This window comes from Bos javanicus, chromosome 21 (genome assembly GCF_032452875.1).
Source record: "Bos javanicus breed banteng chromosome 21, ARS-OSU_banteng_1.0, whole genome shotgun sequence".
Taxonomy (NCBI): Eukaryota; Metazoa; Chordata; class Mammalia; order Artiodactyla; family Bovidae; genus Bos; species Bos javanicus.
The window spans coordinates 24,718,523-24,728,045 of NC_083888.1; the positions used below are offsets into that span (position 1 = coordinate 24,718,523).

At 42.9% G+C, this 9,523-nt stretch overlaps 1 pseudogene; it reads left to right on the forward strand.

The window, feature by feature from the left end:
* The first annotated feature begins 7,675 nt into the window (after positions 1 to 7,675).
* LOC133234240 (tubulin alpha-1A chain-like) lies at positions 7,676 to 9,247 on the forward strand (annotated as a pseudogene).
* Positions 9,248 to 9,523: the final 276 nt, after the last annotated feature.

Below are 9,523 nucleotides of genomic sequence, written 5' to 3' on the forward strand. Positions count from 1 at the left end.
TCGCGAAGAGTCGGACACGACTGAGCGACTTCACTTTCGCTTTTCACTTTCATGCATTGGAGAAGGAAATGGCAACCCACTCCAGTGTTCTTGCCTGGAGAATCCCAGGGACGGGGAAGCCTGGTGGGCTGCCGTCTATGGGGTTGCACAGAGTCAGACATGACTGAAGCGACTTGGCAGCAGCAGCAGGCACATTCCACTCTGTTTCACAGCCAGGAAGCCGACTTTCCTGAATCTTCTGCTTGCCCCAAGAACCAGAAGTGAAGTGAAGTTGCTCAGTCGTGTCCGACTCTTTGCGACCCCGTGGACTGTAGCCTGCCAGGCTCCTCTGTCCATGGGATTCTCCAGGCAAGAATACTGGAGTGGGTTACTATTTCCTTCTCCAGGGGATCTTCCCGACCCAGGGATCGAACCCAGTCTCCCTCATTGGAGGCAGACGCTTTAAACCTCTGAGCCAAACGTGCTGCCACCTTGTGGACATTTCCTGTAGCTACAACTGACCACCAATGCTTACCGGCACCTCTAATTTTCAAGGGCTGGGCAACTGCTCATGATAGCTGCCCTCAGGAATTTTGTCCTGTGGCAGGTACTGCAAGATAAATTCCAAACACAAACAACTTTCAGTAAGCCAACTGCCACAGGTCTATTTTCCTCACACCGTTAAAGGGTAAAAAAAAAAAAAACCCAAAACAAACCCCATACTTCCACCTAGGACAGGATGCTCAGCATCCCTAATCATTACAGGAAGAATGCCAATCAAAATGACAATGAGAAATCAAATCCCACCAGTCAGAATGGCCGTACTCACGTCTACAAACAATAAATGCAGGAGTGAGTTTGGAGTAAGAGGAAGCCTCCTACACTGTTGGTGGGAATGTGCGTTACCAACAACCACAATAAAGGACAATGTCTGCTGAATAAAAGCTATAAAGACACTAAGCCTAGGATCTGACATTATCATAGCTGGGCTTCTATTATCCTACTTGAAGTGTAGAAAATTCTATTTTCATATATGAAATATTCAGCTGCATTTTCAATTATGATGTATAGAAAATTCTATTTTCATATATAAAATTTGTACCTAACTTTTCATTTATTAAATATATAAAATTCTCTTTCACATATGAAATATGCACCTATATTTACATCTGTGAACTATAGAAAATTCTTTCATATATAAAATGTGTACATGTATTTTCATCTGTGAAATACAGAAAATTCTCTTTTGATATATGAAATACATACATTTTTCTCTGAAATGTGAAAAAATGTTTTCATTTATGAAATATGCATCTATATTTTCATCTATGAAATATAGAAAATTCTATTTCTATGTATAACATGTACCCATATTTTCATATGAGAAATATGGAAAAATTTATGTTCATGTATGAATATGCACCCATGTCATATACGAAATATCAAAAATTCTATTTTCATATGAAATACATACCCATAGCTTCATATAAGAAATACCAAAAATTCTATTCTCATATATGAAATATGCACCCATGTTTTCATATATGTAATGTAGAAAATTCTATATTCATCCATAAAATATACATCCACATTTTCATATATGAAATATTAAAAATTCCATTTTCATCCATGAAACATACACTCATGTTTATATATATGACATATAGAAAGCTCTATTTCCATCCTTGAAATATGCACCTATGATTTATATATGAAATACAGAAAATTCTATTTTCATATATGAAATATGCAGCCATGATTTATATGAAATACAGAAAATTCTATTTTCATACATGAAATATACACCCATGTTTTCATATGTAAAATCTTGAAAATTTCATTTTGATCCATGAAATGTACCCATGGTTTCATATATAAATTATAGAAAATTATATTTTCATTCATAAAATATGCACCCATTTCTTCATATATGAAATATTGAAAATTCTATTTTTCATCCATGAAATATGTACCCGTCTTTTTATATATGTAAATTCATGCATACTTTCATATAATAAAGAAAACTCTATTTTTAGACATGAAATATGCACACGTTTTCGTACATGAAATATAGAAAATTGTATTTTCATTCATTAAATTTACACTCATGTGTTCATATAGGATATATTGTTTTTCAGTCGCTCAGTCATGTCTGACTCTAAAATCCCATGGACTGCAGCACACTAGGCTTCCCTGTCCTTCACCATCTGCAGGAGCTTGCTCAAACTCATGTCCATTGAGTCCATAATGCCATTCGTCCTCTGTATGAATATTGTGAATATTAGATGCAGCCAACAATCTCGTCCTCAGATATGAAACATTCACCTGATTTGGGCTTCCATCCCATTCCTGGAGCCTGAGCAGGCTGCTTCCATGGCTGCACTGTGGTGGGATTGTAGCCTATCAGGCTCCTCTGTCCATGGGATTCTCCAGGCAAGAACACTGGAGTGGGTAGCCATTTCCTTCTCCAGGGGATCTTCCGGACCCAGGGATTGAACCTGGGTTTCCCACACTTCAAGTAGACTCTTTACCGTCTGAGCCACCAGGGAAGCTCTTGCTCTTCATTAAGGCCCCTCTTAAATCTGTACTTTCTGGTTTGATCTGGCAGGGACCACAGTCCCCAGGACACACCATCGATGGTGTCCTGACACTTTTGGCCTCAGTGACCTTAGAAAAGCCACCCAGCTTCCACATCTTCTGGTGCTGGGGTCCCCAGCTCAAGCCTCCTTCCTAAGAGTGCAGCCTCCTAAGTACCTCATCAGGGTGCTGTGGTCCAGGCTGAGATTAGTCTGCAGGAAAAGGGTAAAGCTTTAGGGGGAAGAAGTATCGAGACTAAGCCCTTGGATGTTTGCTCAGGCACATTGCACTTTAATTCACAGCCTGGGAAGCCAGCTCTTCATTAGGCTCTGGTTGCCTGAAGAATGATTTGGGTGTGGAAGAGTGCTGCCGCCTTGTGGACATTTTCTATAACTACAACTTGACCCCCTGTGCTTACCGGTACCTCCAATTCAACAGACTTCAGGGGCTGTTAACGACAGCTGCCTTCAGGAAACGTCCAGAGAAGAATATTGCAGACAAAAATATAAACACAACTGACTTTCAAAAAATCAACTAAACTTGTAAATTTTCCTCACAACCATGAAGGAGAAAAAAACAATCTCACAGGACAGGATGCTGAGCATCCCTAATTACTACAGGAGGAATGCCAACCAAAATGACAATGAGAAATCAAATATCACCAGAATGGCCATCCTTACAAGTCTACAAACAATAAATGCAAGCTAAACCTACCATCTGACATTCCCACACCTGGGCCTGTATCCCAGGAAAACCATCTTTCAAGAAGCCCCGTGCACCCCAATGTTCACTTCAGCACTAGTTAAAGCAGCTGAACACAGACCCAGCAAAATGTCCACCTTCAGATTAAAGCTTAAAAACAATGTAGTACATACAGAAAATGAACTATTACTCAGGCATGAAATACTACTACTGAAATCATGAAATTATGCCCCTGGTAGTCACAGGGATAGACCTTAGAGGATCAAACACTAAGTGAAGTCAGCCAGACAGAGGAAGACTAGCATGCGATGTACCTTCTAGGTAAAAGAAAAAAAAGAGATACAAAGCAATTCAATTACAACATAAAAAGAAACTCAGAGAATTCAAACACAAAGAATTCCAATAAATAAATAAATCAAACCAAAGGGCCAGGGATGAATTAGGAAGTCAGGACTAACATATACACAAAAACGTGTATGTTAGTAGATAATCCACAAGGATTATCCCCTTCCTTTCTTTCTTCCTTCCACAGCAATCTGTATCTCTATCATATCCACAGAAATCTGTACCTCTACCATATCCACAGAAATCTGTACATGTTAACAGATACTCTGCAAGGACGCGATGTTCAGCCCAGGGAACTTTGCTCCACTTTCTGCAATAACTTCTACAGCAGATGAATCTGAAAAAGAAACATATGCTTTACATACATGACATAGGTCAATCAGGTGGCTGGATACTGACAACAGGCGCAACACTGCACACCGACTATACTGCAGCATACCACAGGCATGAAATGAAAGAAGAAAGAAGAAAAGCCTTGCCCAGTTTATTCCTGCTGACATCCTGACCCAGGCTGCTATCCCATCACCGCAGCCTGAACAGGCTTTGGTCCAAAGGCTGGACTGGGGTGGGGTTGAAACCACCAGACAGGGTGCCCTTAATTGAGCCCCCTCTTAAACTTACACCTTCCGGTTTGCTCTGACAAGGACCATAGTCCCTAGTGCACCAAGCGATGTTGTGACGACCGTCTGGCCTCAAGGACCTTGGAAATGCCACCTAGCTTTCAGTTCTCCTGGGGCTGGGGTTCACAGCTTAAGCCTCCTCCTTGAGAGTGCAACCTCCTAGCACCTCAGCAGGGTGCTGTGGCCCCCATTGGGATAAGGAAATTCTGAGGAAAGGGGTGAAGCTTTAGGGGGAACGAGTAGTGAGACACGGGCCCTTGGGTGTTTGCTCAGGCACATTCCACTCCAGTTCACAGCCTAGGAAGCCAAGTCTTCCTTAGGTTCTGGTTGCCCCAAGAACCAGAGTTGGGAATGAAAACTGCTGCCACCATGTGGACATTTTCTGTAACTACAACTTGACCCCCCCCCCCCCCCCCGTCTGAACATGGGATTTCCCAGGCAAGAACATTGGAGTGGGTTGCCATTCCCCTCTCCAGGGGATCTTCCTGACCCAGTGATCAAACCTGGGTCTCCTTCATTTCAGGCAGATTCTTTACCATCTGAGCCACCAGGGAAGCCTGAACTGTGCTTACTGGCGCCTCCAATTCACAAGGCCTTGGGGCCGTTAATGACAGTTACCCTCAGAAAAAGTCCTAGGGAGAATACTCCAGAAACAAATTACAAATACAACCCACTATCAAAGAGTTAACTGCAACACGTATATTTTCTTTGCAACCATGAAAGAGGGAAAAAAAAGAAAAAGAAAAAACCATACCTTCACAGGACACGATGCTCAGCATCCCGAATTATTACAGGAGGAATGCCAATCAAAACAACAACAAGAAATCAAATTACACCAGTTAGAATGACCACCCTCACAAGTCTACAAACAGTAAAGGGGGGAGAGGGCCAGGAGGAGAGGGAACTCCCTACATGATTGGTGGGAAGGGACACTGGCAACAGCCACTGGAAAAGACAGTCTTCACGTGCCAAAAAAAAAAACTTTCAAGGGAACTATGCCTAGGATCTGACATTCCCACACCTGGGCCTGGTATCCTGATAAAACCATCATTCAAAATGACACACACACCCCAACGTTCACTGAAGCACTACTTACAAAAGCCGAGACAAACACCTGACCAAAATGCCCACTGACAGGTCAAAGCTGTAAGGAGATGTGCGGTACCTCCAGGCATGTGGAACCTTGCTCACCCTTCTGCAGTAAATTCTATAGTAAAAGAATCTAGAAAAGAACAGACATCCTGTATGTATATGTCAATACTGAATCAAGTGTTGTACGCTGACAGTAAGCACAAAACTACAAATTGACCATACTCCGACGTGGGATCGGCATGAGGAAAAGAAAAGGAAAAAAAATCAGTGCCTAGTTTATTCCTTGCGACCTCCCTCTCGTTGGCTGCTATCCCATCCCTGGAGCCTGAGCAGGCTGTGTCTCATATCTGAACTGGGATGGGGTCAAGAAAGCTAGGTGAAGACAACCAAAATTTTAAAAGAGATGGGTCACCCTGCGATTTTGGCTCCACTATATACCACAGCCAAGACAGTGAATAAGATTACTTGCAGAAGAACAGACGAATGGATACAGACAATGGGGTACATACATAATACAATATTTCTCAATAAGAAAGAAGTAGGAAATAAAACCATGTTCAGTCAAGGGAAAGAAAGTAGAGATGATCATTCCAAGTGAATTAAGGCAGATGGGGAGAGACAAGTATCATATGATGTCACTCCTAGGTGGAATCTAAAAATGCATAAAAATGAATTTCTTACCTGGAGACACTGCCTCACAGACTTAGAAATTTCCAGTCACCAAGATATAAAGATGTGGGGCATGGAGAAATGAGCAACTTCAGACTAATATATGCCCAATACTGTTTATAAAATAAATGACCAGGACCCACTGTATAATACAAGGAACCTTACTCCACATTCTGTAATAACCTATATGAAAAAAAAACAAAATATATACACATTTATGTGTTAGATATATACACATTTGAAACAAGTTGTGGTAGAAGGAAAAGGAACAAAAAACACCCACAAGATAGTAATTCAGCTACATACTCCAGTTCAAATGGTGGAAAAAAACAGAAATAACAAAAAAGAAATGTTGACTCTGATCAGAGACATCGATGTAAAGAACAGACTTTTGGACTCAGTTGGGAGAAAGGTGAGGGTGGGATGATTTGAGAGAGAGAATAGCAATGAAACATGTATATTACCGTATGTAAAATAGATGACCAGAGCAAATTCAATGAAGCAGGGCACCCAAAGCTGGCACTCTGGGACAACTCAGAGGGATAGGATGGGGAGGGAGGTGAGTAGTGTTTAGGATGTGGGGGACACATGTATACCTGTGCCAATTCATGTTGATGTATGGCAAAAACCATCACAATATTGTAAAGTACTTATTCTCCAACTAAAATGAAATTAATTTAAAAAAATAAAAATTTTTAAAAAGCAAAAAAAAAAAAAAAAAAGACTTTAAGTAGGAAAGGGTCAAAAAAAAAAAAAAAGGCTGGTATCACATCCCTGGAGCCTGATTGGCTTGGGTCCCAAGGCTGCAGTGTCCTGGGGCTGAGAGAGCTGGGAGCATGTGGCAGGCTGTGTGCCTCCACAATGGATCTGGAGTGCCTGTGGTCCTCCAGATGCAGGCGGGATAATTTAAGGGATTGGAATTAACATATACACATTAATGTACATCAAACAGATGATCAACAAGTACCTATTGAATAGCATAGGGAAGTTTATTGAACACACTCTAATCACCTATATGGAAAAAGAATCCAGATGAGAATAGATTAATATTATGTATTAATATTAACTGTGGAAAATTCTGAAAGAGATGGGAATACCAGACCACCTGACCTGCCTCTTGAGAAACCTGTATGCAGGTCAGGAAGCAACAGTTAGAACTGGACATGGAACAACAGACTGGTTACAAATAGGAAAAGGAGTACGTCAAGGCTGTATATTGTCACCCTGCTTATTTAACTTCTATGCAGAGTACATCATGAGAAACGCTGGACTGGAAGAAGCACAAACTGGAATCAAGATTGCTGGGAGAAATACCAATAACCTCAGATATGCAGATGACACCACCCTTATGGCAGAAAGTGAAGAACTAAAGAGCCTCTTGATGAAAGTGAAAGAGGAGAGTGAAAAAGTTGGTTTAAAGCTCAACATTCAGAAAACTAAGATCATAACATCTAGTCCCATCACTTCATGGCAAATAGATGGGGAAACAATGGAAACAGTGGTTGACTTTATTTTTGGGGGGTTCCAAAATCACTGCAGACGGTGACTGCAGCCATGAAATTAAAAGATGCTTACTCCTTGGAAGGAAAGTTATGACCACCCTAGACAGCATATTAAAAAGCAGAGACAGAGGTTCTCTTACATCGACCGCCTAAGAGTCGCGCTATAAGAAGTAACAACCTCTTCTCCTCCTCTCCGCCATCTGCTCAGCAGCTGCAAAACAGCAGCTATGTGTGAGTGCGTCTCCATCCACGTTGGCCAGGCTGGTGTCCAGATCGGCAGTGCCTGCTGGGAGCTCTACTGCCTGGAACACAGCATTCAGCCTGATGGCCAGATGCCAAGTGACAAGACTATTGGGGGAGGAGACGTCTCCTTCAACACCTTCTTCAGTGAGAGAGGGGCTGGCAAGCATGTGCCCAGGGCAGTGTTTGTAGACCTGGAACCCACAGTCATTGATGAGGTTCGCACTGGCACCTACCGCCAGCTCTTCCACCCTGAACAGCTCATCACAGGCAAAGAAGATGCCACCAATAACTGGCCCGAGGTCACTACACCATTGGCAAGGAGATCATTGACCTCGTCTTGGACCGAATTCGGAAACTGGCTGACCAGTGCACAGGTCTTCAGGGCTTCTTGGTTTTCCACAGCTTTGGTCGGGGAACTGGTTCTGGGTTCACCTCCCTGCTGATGGAACGTCTTTCAGTCGATTATGGCAAGAAGTCCAAGCTGGAGTTCTCCATTTACCCAGCCCCCCAGGTTTCCACAGCTGTCATTGAGCCCTACAACTCCATCCTCACCACCCACACCACCCTGGAGCACTCTGATTGTGCCTTCATGGTAGACAATGAGGCCATCTATGACATCTGTCGTAGAAACCTTGACATTGAGCACCCGACATATACTAACTTGAATAGGTTGATAGGTCAAATTGTGTCCTCCACCACTGCTTCCCTGAGGTTTGATGGCACCCTGAATGTGGATCTGACAGAGTTCCAGACCAACCTGGTGCCCTATCCCCGCATCCACTTCCCTCTGGCCACATACGCCCCCGTCATCTCTGCTGAGAAAGCCTACCATGAACAGCTTTCTGTAGCAGAGATCACCAATGCTTGCTTTGAGCCAGCCAACCAGATGGTGAAATGTGACCCTCGCCATGGTAAATACATGGCCTGCTGCCTGTTGTACCGTGGTGACGTGGTTCCCAAAGATGTCAGTGCTGCCACTGCCACCATCAAGACCAAGCGTACCATCCAGTTTGTGGACTGGTGCCCCACTGGCTTCAAGGTTGGCATTAACTACCAGCCTCCCACTGTGGTACCTGGTGGAGACCTGGCCAAAGTACAGCGAGCTGTGTGCATGCTAAGCAACACCACAGCCATCACTGAGGCCTGGGCTCGCCTGGACCACAAGTTTGACCTGATGTATGCCAAGCATGCCTTTGTTCACTGGTACGTGGGTGAGGGCATGGAGGAAGGAGAGTTTTTGGAGGCCCGTGAAGACATGGTTGCCCTTGAGAAGGATTATGAGGAGGTTGGTGTGGATTCTGTGGAAGGAGAAGGAGAGGAAGAAGGAGAGGAATACTAAAGTTAAAATGTCACAAAGGTGCTGCTTTTACAGGGAAGCTTATTCTGTTTCAAACATTGAAAAGTTGTGGTCTGATCAGTTAATTTGTATGTTGCAGTGTATACGCTCATATACAATTACTGACCTACGCTTTAAAACATGATGCTTTGTTACAGACCCAAGCTATCCATTTCTCTGATGGGTTTGAATAAAGTATTCCCTGTCTTAAATGAAAATATAAATAAATAAATAAAAAATAAAAAGCAGAGACATTACTTTGCCAACAAAGATCTGTCTAGTCAAGGCTATGGTTTTTCCAGTAGTCACGAATGGATGTGAGAGTTGGACTGTAAAGAAAGCTGAGCGCTGAAGAACTGATGCTTTTGAACTGTGGTGTTGGAGAAGACTCTTGAGAGTCCCTTGGACTGCAAGGAGATCCAACCAGTCCATCCTAAAGGAGATCAGTCCTAAGTGTT